Below are 11,645 nucleotides of genomic sequence, written 5' to 3' on the forward strand. Positions count from 1 at the left end.
GTTTATACTTCTTTTTTTGTTGTTGTTGTTAATTCTCACCAGAGGATATTTTTTCCATTGCTTTTCAGAGAGTGGAAGGGAGGGAAGAGGGGGAGAAAGAGAAAAACATTGATATGAGAGAGACACATCAACTTGTTGCCTCCCACATGCGCCCTGAACAGGGGGTGGGGAGCAAACCCAAACCCAGGGACATACTTGACCAGGAATCGAACCCACGACCCTTCAGCATGTGGGCTGATGCTCTAACTACTGAGAAACACCAGCCAGGGCCAGTTTGTACTCCCTAATCCTTTCATAATTTTTGTCCAGCCCCCAAACCTCTCTCCCATCTGGCAGCCATGAGTTTGGTCTCTGTATATGAGTCTTGTTTCTGTTTTATTCATTTATTTTGTTCTTTAGATTCCACATATAAGTGAAATTATATGGTGTTTGTCTTCCTATGTCTGACTTATTACACTTAGCACAATACCCTCTAGGTCCATCTGTATTCTTGCAAATGGTAAGATGTCATTCTCTTTTATGGCTGAGTAATATGCCATTGTATTTATGTACTATATCTTTTTTTTTTAATATATTTTTTATTGTTGATGGTATTACAGATATCTCCCATTTTCTTCCCTCTTTCCCCCTACCTACTACCCAGGTCTTCAACACCCTGTTGCCCATGCCCATGGGCTATGTTTATAAGTATATAAGTTTTTTGGTTTATCTCCTCTCATCCCCACAATCCCACATTGAAGTATGTCAGTCTGTTCCATGCCTTCCTGTTTCGGGTCTTATTTTGTTGGTCAGTTCATTTTGTTCATTAGATTCCATAAATAAGTGAGATCATGTGATATTTGTCTTTCTCAGTTTGGCTTATTTCACTTAGCATAATATTTTCCAGGTCCATCATTGCTGTCCCAAAGGGTAAGAGATCCCACTTTTTGAGAGCTGCATAGTATTCCATAGTGTAAATGTCCCACAGCTTTTTTATCCATTCACCTACTGATGGGCACTTGGGCTGTTTCCAAATCTTAACTATTGTAAGTAATGCTGCTATGAACATAGGGATACATATATTCTTTCCAATTGCTGTTTTGGGGGTTTTAGGATATATTCCCAGAAGTGGGATCACTGCGTCAAAAGGAAGTTCCATTTTTAATTTTTTGAGGAAATTCTATACTGTTTTCAGTAGTTGTTGCACTAATCTGCATTCCCACCAGCGGTGAACTAGTGTTCCCTTTTCTCCACATCCTTGCCAGCACTTGTTTGTTGATTTTTTTATGATAGCCATTGACAGGTGTGAGGTGGTATCTCATTGTGGTTTTAATTTGCATTTCTCTGATGACTAGTGACTTTGAGCACTTTTCCATATGTCTTTTGGCCATTTGTATTTCCTCTTTGGAGAAATGTCTATTTCTCCAAAATGTCTTCTGCCCATTTTTTAATTGGATTGTTTGTCTTTTTTTGTTGTTGTTGAGTTGTATGAATACTCTATATATTTTGGATATTAATCCCTTATCAGATGTATTATTGGCAAATGTGTTCTCCCATTCAGTGGGTTTCCTTTTCAATTTGATGGTGGTTTCTTTTGCTGTGCAGAAGCTTTTTATCTTGATGTAGTCCTATTTGTTTATTTTCTCCTTAGTTTACTTTACCCCAGGAGATGTATCTGTAAACATTTTGCTGCATAAGATGTCTGAGATTTTACTGCATATATTTTCTAAGGTTTTTATGGTTCATGCCTTACTTTTCAGTCTTTTATCCACCTTGAGTTTATTCCTGTGTATGGTGTAAGTTGGTGGTCTAGTTTCATCTTTTTGCATGTGTCTGTCAGTTTTCCTAGTACCATTTGTTGAAGAGATTGTCTTTACTCTGCTGTATGCTCTTGCCTCCTTTGTCAAATATTAATTGACCATAATGGTGTGGGTCAATTTCTGGGGTCTCTGTTCTGATCCATTGGTCTATATGCCTGTTCTTGTGCCAGTACTATGGCTTTTTTTATTATAATGGCTTTGTAGTATAGTTTGATATCCGGTATTGTGATCCCTCCTACTTTGTTCTTATTTCTCAAGATTGCTGCAGCTATTCAGGGTCTTTTATGGTTCCATATAAATTTTTGGAGTATTTATTCTGTGAACTATGCCAGTGGTATTTTAATAGGGATTGCATTGAATCTGTAGATTGCTTTGGATGGTACAGACATTTTAATGATGTTAAGTCTTCCAATCCATGAACATGGTATACGCTTCTATTTCTTTGTATCTTCCTCTATTTCTTTTTCAATATCCTATAGTTTTTTTGTTGTTTTTGTTTTACTTCCTTAGTTAAGTTTATCACTAGGTATCTTATTTTGTTGTTGTTGTTGCAATGGTATATGGGACTGCTATTTTTCATTTCTCTTTTTTTTAATATATATATATTATTGATTTTTTACAGAGAGGAAGAGAGAGGGATAGAGAGCTAGAAACATCGATCAGCTGCCTCTTGCACACCCCCCACTGGGGATGCACCCACAACCAAGGCACATGCCCTTGACCGGAATCGAACCTGGGACCCTTGAGTCCGCAGGCCGACGCTCTATCCACTGAGCCAAACCGGTTTCGGCTCATTTCTCTTTTTGAGAGTTCATTATTGGTGTATAAAAATGCCATAACAAAAACAGGAAAAAACATAAATATGCCATAGATTTGTGGATGTTTATTTTGTATCCTGCTACCTTGCCAAATTCATTTATTAAGTCTAGTAGTTTCCTGGTGGAGTCTTTTGGGTTTTCTATGTACAATCTCATGTCATATGCGAATAATGACAGTTTACTTCCTCCTTTCCAATTTGGATGCCTTTTATCTCTTCTTTTTAAAAAAAAAAATATTTTATTGATTTTTTACAGAGAGGAAGGGAGAGGGATAGAAAGCTAGAAACATCGATGAGAGAGAAACATCGACCAGCTGCCTCCTGCACACCCCTTACTGGGGATGTGCCCGCAACCAAGGTACATGCCCTTGACTGGAATTGAACCTGGGACCTTTCAGGCCGCAGGCCGACGCTCTATCCACTGAGCCAAACCGGTTTTGGCTTATCTCTTCTTATCTGATTGCTGTGGCTAGGACTTCCAGTACTATGTTGAATAACAGTGGTGAAAGCGGGCATCTTTGTCTTATTCCTGCTCTTAAGGGAAACACTTTTGGTTTTTGTCCATTGAGTATTATGTTGGCTGTAGGTTTCTAATATATGGCCTTTATTATGTTGAGGTATGATCCCTCTATTCCTGCTTTACTGAGAGTTTTTATCAAAAAAGTGTGCTGGAGTTTGTCAAATGCTTTTTCTGCATCTATTGATATGATCATGGGATTTTTATCTTTCATTTTGTTTATGTGATGTATCACATTTATTGATTTGTGAACATTGTACCAGCCTTGTATTCTTGGAATAAATCCCTCTTGATCATGGTGTATGATCTTTTTAATATATTGCTGGATTCAGTTTGCTAATATTGTGTTGAGGATTTTAGCAGTTATGTTCATCAGGGATTTTGGCCTGTAATTTTCTTTCTTTGTAGTGTATTTATCTGGTTTTGGAATTAGGATAATGCTGGCTTTGTAAAAAGAGCTTGGAAGTGTTCCTTCCTCTTCCATTTTTTTGTAATAGATTGAGGAGGATAGGTGTTAGTTCTTTGAATGTTTGGTAAAATTCACCTATAATCCACCTGATCTAGGGCTTTTGTTTGCTAGGAGTTTTTAAATTACTGCTTCAATTTTACCAGTTGTTATTGATCTCTTCAGGTTTTCTGATTCTTCCTGTTTGAGTTTTGGAAGATTGTATGTTTCTAGGAATTTGTCCATTTCACCCAGGTTGTCCAGTTTGTTGGCATATAGTTGCTTACAGTCCTTTGTATTTCTGTGGTGTCCATTGTTATATCACCTCTTTCATCTCTGATTTTATTTATTTGGGTCCTTTCTCTTTGTTTCTTGACGAGTCTGGCTAAGAGTTCATTGATCTTCATTTATCTTTTCAAAGAACCAGCTCTTGGATTTATTGATCTTTTGTACTTTATTTTTTTTAGTCTCTATGTCATTTACTTTCACTCTGATCTTTATTATTTCCTTCCTTCTACTTCTACTTCCTCTGGGCTTTTCTTGCTGTTCTCTTTCTAATTTATTTAGTTTTAGGGTTAGTTTATTAGTCCTTTTTCTTGTTTCTTGAGGTAGGCCTGTGGGGCTATGAACTTCCCTCTCAGGACTGCTTTTGCCGAGTTCCATAGGTTTTTGGTGGTTGTATGTTCATTTTCATTTGTTTCTAGGAAATTTTTAATTTATTGCTTGATCTTATTGGTAACCCATTCATTGTTTAATAACATGCTATTTAGCCTCCATGTATTTGAGTATTTTTGAAGGTTTTTAATATTATTATTATTGTAGTTGATTTCTAACTTCATGCCATTGTGATTTGAGAAGATGTTTGGTATTATATCAACCTTCTTGAATTTGTATAGACTTGTTTTGTGCCCTAACATGTGGTTTATCTTTGAGAATGTTCCATGTACACTTGAGAAGAATGTATATTCTGTTGCTTTAGGGTGAAATGTTCTGTAAATATTGGCTAGAACCATCTGATCTAGTGTGTCATTTAAGGCCTCTGTTTCCTTGTTAATTTTTTGTCTGGAAGATCTATCCAATTATGTCGGTGGGGTGTTAAAGTCCCCCACTATGAATGTTTTGCTGTCAGTCTCTCCCTTAAGGTCCATCAAATGTTTTTTAATGTACTTAGGTGCTCCTATATTGGGTGCATATGTGTTTACAAGGGTTGTATTTTCTTGTTGAATCATTCCTTTAGTATTATGAAGTGGCCTTCTTTGTCTCTTGTTATGACCTTTGTTTTGAAGTCTATTTTGTTTGATATGAATATTGCTACTCCAGCTTTTTTTCCCCTTTCCATTTGCATGGAATATATTTTTCTATCCCTTCACTCTTAGTCTGTGTTTATCTTTTGTTTTGAGGTGGGTCTCTTGTAGACAGCATATATATGGATATTGTTTTCTTATCCACTCAGTCACCCTATGTCTTTTTACTGGAGCATTTAGTCAATTTACCTTTAAGGTTGTTATTGATAGGTATTTATTTATTGCCATTTTTATTTTCTTTATGCCTATGATCATCTCTCTCCTTTTCTTCTTCTTAAAGCATTGAACATTTCTTGCATTGCTGGTTTGGTGGTAATGTGCTTCTCTTAACCTCTTTTTGTCTGGAAAGCTTTTTATTTCACCTTCAATTTTAAATGATAGCCTCGCTGGATACAGTAGTCTTGGATTTAGGCCCTTGCTTTTCATTACTTCAAGTACTTCATGCCACTTCCTTCTGGCCTGAAGTGTTTCTCTTGAGAAGTCAGTTGACATTCTAATGGGAACTCCTTTGTATGTAATTTTCTCTCTCTTGCTGACTTTAAGATTCTTTCTTTGTCTTTAACGTTTGCCATTTTAATTTTGAGGTGTCTACGTGTGGTCTCTTTGGGTTCATCTTGATTGGGACTCTGTGCCTCCTGAACTTGTGTGGCATTTTCCTTCACTACATTGGGGAAGTTTTCTGTCATTATTTCTTTAAACAGGTTCTCTGTTCCTTGTTCATCCCCTGCCCCTTCTGGTATTCCTATTAATGCAGATGTTGTTACATTTCATATTGTCCCAGAGCTTCCTTAACCCTTTGCACTCACTTGCTTTTTTCTCAATTCCTTTATTCTAATGCTAACTGTGTCGAGTCACACTCGACACCCGATTGCAAAAGGTTAAGCTATTTTCCTGCTTTTTAATTCTTTTTTTCTATTTACTGCTCTAATTGGGTATTAATTTCTACCATGTCTTCCAAATCCTCTGCCTCATCCAGTCTACTTTTAATCCCTTCCAGTATGTTCTTCATGTCAGATATATCATTCTTCATTTCTGTCTGGTTCCTGTTAATGGCCTTTATTTCATTTCTCATGCTGTTGTAATTTGCACAAAGTTCTGTAAGCATCTTTATAACCATTGCTTTGAACTCTATTTCTGATAGGTGGCTTGCCTCCATCTCATTTAGTTCTTTTTCTGGAGATCCCTTCTTTTCTCTCATGTGGGGGCTGTTTCATTGTCTCCCCATTTAAGCTGTCTCTTTATATTTGCTTCTATGTGTTAGAACTGCTATGCCCAGTCTTTGTAGGATGGCCTTATGTAGAAGGTGTGTTGAGGGGTCCAGTGGTGTAGTCTCTTTGTTCACCTGAGCTGGATGCTCTAAATGCCCCTTGTATGCATTGTTTTGGCTTTCATGTTGTAATTGGGACTTGATTGTTGATGTCCCATTTGTGGGAGGGGTCTCCCCCTTGACTTGCTGCCAGTGAGGTTCAACCCTAATGTCTTTTTGCCAGCTATCCAGTGGTCAGGGACTCCTTAGCCCACAGGCTGGGTCTGCCTTGGGTCTCACACCTTGATTGACCCTGTTCTGGGCTGTACTTCCTTCCCCCATGGAGCTGGTCTGGCAGGTGTCAGCTGCAGGCAGTTGGGGTCTTGCCAGTTTTTGCCTCTCTGAGCAGTCTCCCATATCTTCTTAATTCAGTCATCTATCGATGGATACTTAGGCTGCTTCCATATCTTGACTATTGTATGTGGAATGCCCACCATTGTCTCTTTTATACCCTTTGTTTTAAAGTCTATTTTGTCTGATATAAGTATTGCTATTCCAGATTTTTTAACTTATATTTGCATGAAATTTCTTTTTATATCCCTTTAGTTTCAGTCTTTTGATTGGAAGTGGGACTCTTGTAGGCCATATATATATATATATATATATATATATATATATATATATTATATGTATGTATCTTGTTTCCTTCTCCATTCAGCCACCCCATGTTTTTTGATTGATGCATTTAATTCATTTACATTTTTTTTGTACTTTGTTTTTTGTTTTTTGTTTTTTAATTTCTTTATTGATTAAGGTGTCACATATTTGTCCTCATCCCCCCATTCCCATCCCACACCCCTCCCCATGGATGCCCCAACCCCCTGTTGAACTTAACCATTGGTTAGGCTCTTATGCATGCACACAAGACCTTTGGTTGATCTCTCCCTTCTCCCCCCACCCTCCCCTATCCTCCCTCTGAGGCCCGATAGTCCGATCGGTGCCTCCTTGTTTCTGGTTCTGTTCTTGTTCATCAGTCCATATTGTTCATCATTTCCCCTAGATGAGCGAACTCATGTGTCACTAGAGATATACTTATAAGAATTGAATGTGCGACGAGCAATAATAGTTATGCTGACAGGCAAATGAATCAGTCTGTAGTGAGTTTCTTTCTGGACCCACAGTTCTTTTGAGACCCAATATCAATGTCCACCAGTTCCTTATGAGTACATGTCGGCTCTGACCCCTCAGCTCTGGATGGTGGACAAATGGTGGTAATGCAGGTCCGACTCCCTCTGGTTTGGTCTCGGCCGGACCCAGGGGCACGGCTTCACCCGGATCCAGGGGCCCACGGCCTCGCCCGGACCCAGGGGCACGGCTTCACCCGGATCCAGGGGCCCGCGGCCTCGCCCGGACCCGGGGCCCAGGCTCACCCGGCTCCAGGGGCCCGCGGCCTCGCCCGGACCCGGGGCCCAGGCTCACCCGGCTCCAGGGGCCCGCGGCCTCGCCCGGACCCGGGGCCCAGGCTCACCCGGCTCCAGGGGCCCGCGGCCTCGCCCGGACCCGGGGCCCAGGCTCACCCGGCTCCAGGGGCCCGCGGCCTCGCCCGGACCCGGGGCCCAGGCTCACCCGGCTCCAGGGGCCCGCGGCCTCGCCCGGACCCGGGGCCCAGGCTCACCCGGCTCCAGGGGCCCGCGGCCTCGCCCGGACCCGGGGCCCAGGCTCACCCGGCTCCAGGGGCCCGCGGCCTCGCCCGGACCCGGGGCCCAGGCTCACCCGGCTCCAGGGGCCCGCGGCCTCGCCCGGACCCGGGGCCCAGGCTCACCCGGATCCAGGGGCCCACGGCCTCGCCCGGACCCGGGGCCAGGCTCACCCGGATCCAGGGGTCCACGGCCTCACCCGGACCCGGGACCCAGACTCACCCTGACCCAGTTCCCAGCCTCACCCGGACCCAGGGGCGCGCAGCTTCACCCGGATCCGGGACCCCAGCGGGGTTTCGTCTTCTTGATCCCATTTCCTGTTGATCAATTCCATCTCAGTAATTCCTTCGGCCATTTTCTCAGAGCTCCAGGGCAGCCGCCGCAGAACTCGCTGGGCGGTGGGGTCGGCAAAGCTCCGGTGTGCCCGGTGCGCGGCAGCGGGCTGGTCCGGGGTGGCTGCGTCGGCCCTTGGGTCTGCAGCGGTGGCCAGTCACCGAGCGTGCGCACCTGGCTGCTTCCGGGGCGTTGAGATTCTTGAAGGACTCGGAGGTCAGCAAGCGCGGAGTCTCCCACCCCATGTCTCCCAGGGGCTCGTCTGTCCGTGTTCGGCAGCGAGTGGGGCCTTCCCCTCAGCCGGAGACCGCCGGGGGAACTGCGCCGAGCACGTTCCAGGCCGCCACTGTGTCGTCTGAGCCGTAGTTCTTAAAGTGTGATCTTTGGGTCACCGGCATCAGCATCATCCCGAGTACCCCTCTCTTTTATTCTAGTTGTAGAGCATCTGCTCAGTCAGCCCTCCGGTGGTTCTGGATGGTGTCTGCTCTGCTCTCCCGTCGTAGACTCAAAATTGTTGTGGTAGGCAGCAATCAGGCTTCTGCCCTATGCCTCCATCTTGGTCTTCCTTTGTATAGTTAAGTCTTGATTGTTGTTGGTGTCACTGGGAGGAATTGTCCTCCAGGCCAATTGGCCGTGCAGATCCTCTGTGTCTATAAAGGAAGAGTTGCTGTGTAGGAGACAGATTTTTGGGCCGGGTCTTGGTGCAGCAAGGCTTTGGCGCTCACTGAGTCTGCCTCTGGAATGTGTCCTTTATGCGAGTGGTTGAAATCTGATGTCATCTCACACCGACCACTAGATGCCCTCGTTTCTGGGTCTCCAATGGTGTGTAGGTCAGCTACTACCTGAGACCACTCAGCAGGACTTACGGCAAAAACTGCAGTTTCCTCCTCCTGTCTGAGCGTCCCTAGAGCAGTCCGACTAGAACCGCAGTTTATCTGGTCAAGCTGCCATAGGGCAGGCCACCCACATGCAAAAGCCGTTGCTTGGATCCCAGGTGTGCCTGCAAGACGTGCGGGGCGGACCTGCAAAACGAGCGGGGCGGGTCCCAGGGCGGGGCGAGTCTCAGGGCGGGGCGGGGCCTCAGGGCGCCACCAGGCCATGGCGAGGCGAACCGCACTGGCTGCAAGTCTGCTGTTTCTGCTTTCCACGTTTCCAAGCCCCCTCATTCCGCACTCCAGCGCAGCAAACACTGATTGCTGGGCGCACCTCCGCAAGGAAGTCACTCCCACTCTCCGACAGGAAGGCCGAGAGTCCAGCCTCTTCCCGCAGGCGTCTGGGGAGCTAATCTCCCCTAGGGTTGGAACAAAAGCCACAAGTCCCTTCCCCCGACCCACGCGCCTCCGCACCTCAGCTCCTCCAGAGTTCGCTCTTTCCTCTTCTCTCTTAGCTGTAAATCCACCATTCAGCCAGCTCTCCTGTGGTTCTGGGTGGCAGACGCTCTGTGCGCGGCGAAGTTCCTTTGTTTAACTTTGAAATTGCTGTGCGCGAAGTTCCTTTGTTTGACTTCGCTGCCTTCTTAGTTCTCCTCTCTCAAAATGGCTAGAGGACTTGAGTGTAAGACAGGAAGTCTTAAGAATCCTCTAAGTCGGTGTTGGCGGTCTCCGGGGCCCCGAGGATCTCAGTGGGGAGCTGGGCCAGGTCTGTGACGCGGGTGGGCCCGTCTCGCAGAAAGATGGTCTCTTCCTTCACCGAGAGCCGCTGCGCCGAGTCCGCGGCCGCCGCCACAGCAGCTGCCGCGGCGCCCACGAGCTCATGGCCCCGGCTGTGGTGCTGGCTGAGAGTAGTAGCCGCCCGGCCTGGGGAGACGCGAGCAGGAGTCGCCGCGCTCACCAGTCCATCTTTTAGTTGTTTTTCCGGAACTGCCATGCGAGGCAACAGATCAGCCGTTCACCTCCGCCGCCATCTTGGCTTCTCCCTAATTCATTTACATTTAAAGTAATTGTCGATAGATATGTAGTTACTGACATTTTATTATTCCTATTTTTTTTATTGTTTTCTATTCTTCTTAAAGAAGGGCTGCCCTAGCTGGTTGGGTTCAGTGGATAGAGCCTCAGACTGAGGACTGAAGGGTCCTGGGTCAGATTCTGGTCAAGGGCACATGACCAGGTTGTGGGCTTGATCCCTAGTAGTGGGCATACAGGAGGCAGCCAATCAATGATTCTCTCTCATCATTGATGTTTCTATCTCTCTCTCTCCCTTACTCTCTGAATCAATAAAATATGTTAAGAAAAAAGAAGGAGGAGGAGGAGGGGGAGGGGGAGGGGGAGGAGGAGGAGGAGGAGGAGGAGGAGGAGGAGGAGGAGGAGGAGCCTTTAGCCTTTAACAGTTCTTTAATGCTGGTTTGTTGGTGATGAATCCCTTTAGGTTCTTCTTGTCTGGGAAGCTGTTTACTCTCCTTTGATTCTAAATGATAGCCCTGCTGGGTAATCTTGGTTGTAGGTCCAGTTTTTCATCATTTGAATATTTCGTGGCAGTCCCTTTTGGCCTGCAAAGTTTCTGTTGAGAAGTCAGCGGACAACTTTATGGGAGCTCTCTTATAGGTAACTAATTACTTTTCTTTTGCTGCTTTTAATCTTCTCTCTGTCTTTAACCTTTGGCATTTTAATTATGATGTGTCTTGATGCAGGTCTCTTTGGCGTTCATCTTGTTTGGGACTCTCTGTACTTCCTGGACTTCTATGTCTATTTCAAATAGGTTTTCAATCCCTTGCTCTCTCTCTCTTTTCCTTGTGGTACCCCTATGATGCAAATGTTGTTGGGTGAAATTATCCCATAGGTCCCTTAAACTATCCTCATTTTAAAAAATTCTTTTTTTCTTTTTGCTGTTCTAATTGGGTGGTGTTTTGTTTTTTTAATCCTCACCTGACTATATGTTTTATTGATTTGAGAGAGGAAAGGAGAGAGAGAAAGAGAGAAACATCGATGTGTGAGAGAGAAACATTGATCGATTGCCTCCCATATGTGCCCCAACTGAGGATTGAACCCACAACCTAGATATGTGTCTTGACCAAGAATTGAACCCACAAATTTTGTGTGCATGGGATAATGTTCCAACCAACTGAGCCACCCAGCCAAGGCTGATTGGGTGTTTTTCATTAGCTTGCCTTCCAAATTGCTGATTTGATGCTCTTCTTCATCTAATCTATTTATTTCATCAAATGTAGTCTTCATTTCAGTTATTTTAGTATTCATTTCTGACTGGTTCTTTTCAATGGGTTCTCCTTCTTGTGTAAGTTTATTGAGCATCATTATAAACAGTGTTTGGAACTCTGTATTCGGTAGATTCCTTGCCTCCATTATGTTTAGTTCTTTTGCTGGAGTTTTGTCCTGTTCTTTCATTTGGGACATATTTCTTTGTCTTCTCATTTTGGCTGCCTCCCTGTATTTATTTCTATGTATTAGGTAGATCTATGTTTCCCAGTGTTGGCAAGGTGACGTTATCTAGTAGGTGTCCTGTGGGGCCCAGTGGTGAGGACTCCCTGCTCACC

This window comes from Cnephaeus nilssonii (genome assembly GCF_951640355.1).
Source record: "Cnephaeus nilssonii genome assembly, chromosome: 2".
NCBI lineage: Eukaryota > Metazoa > Chordata > Mammalia > Chiroptera > Vespertilionidae > Cnephaeus > Cnephaeus nilssonii.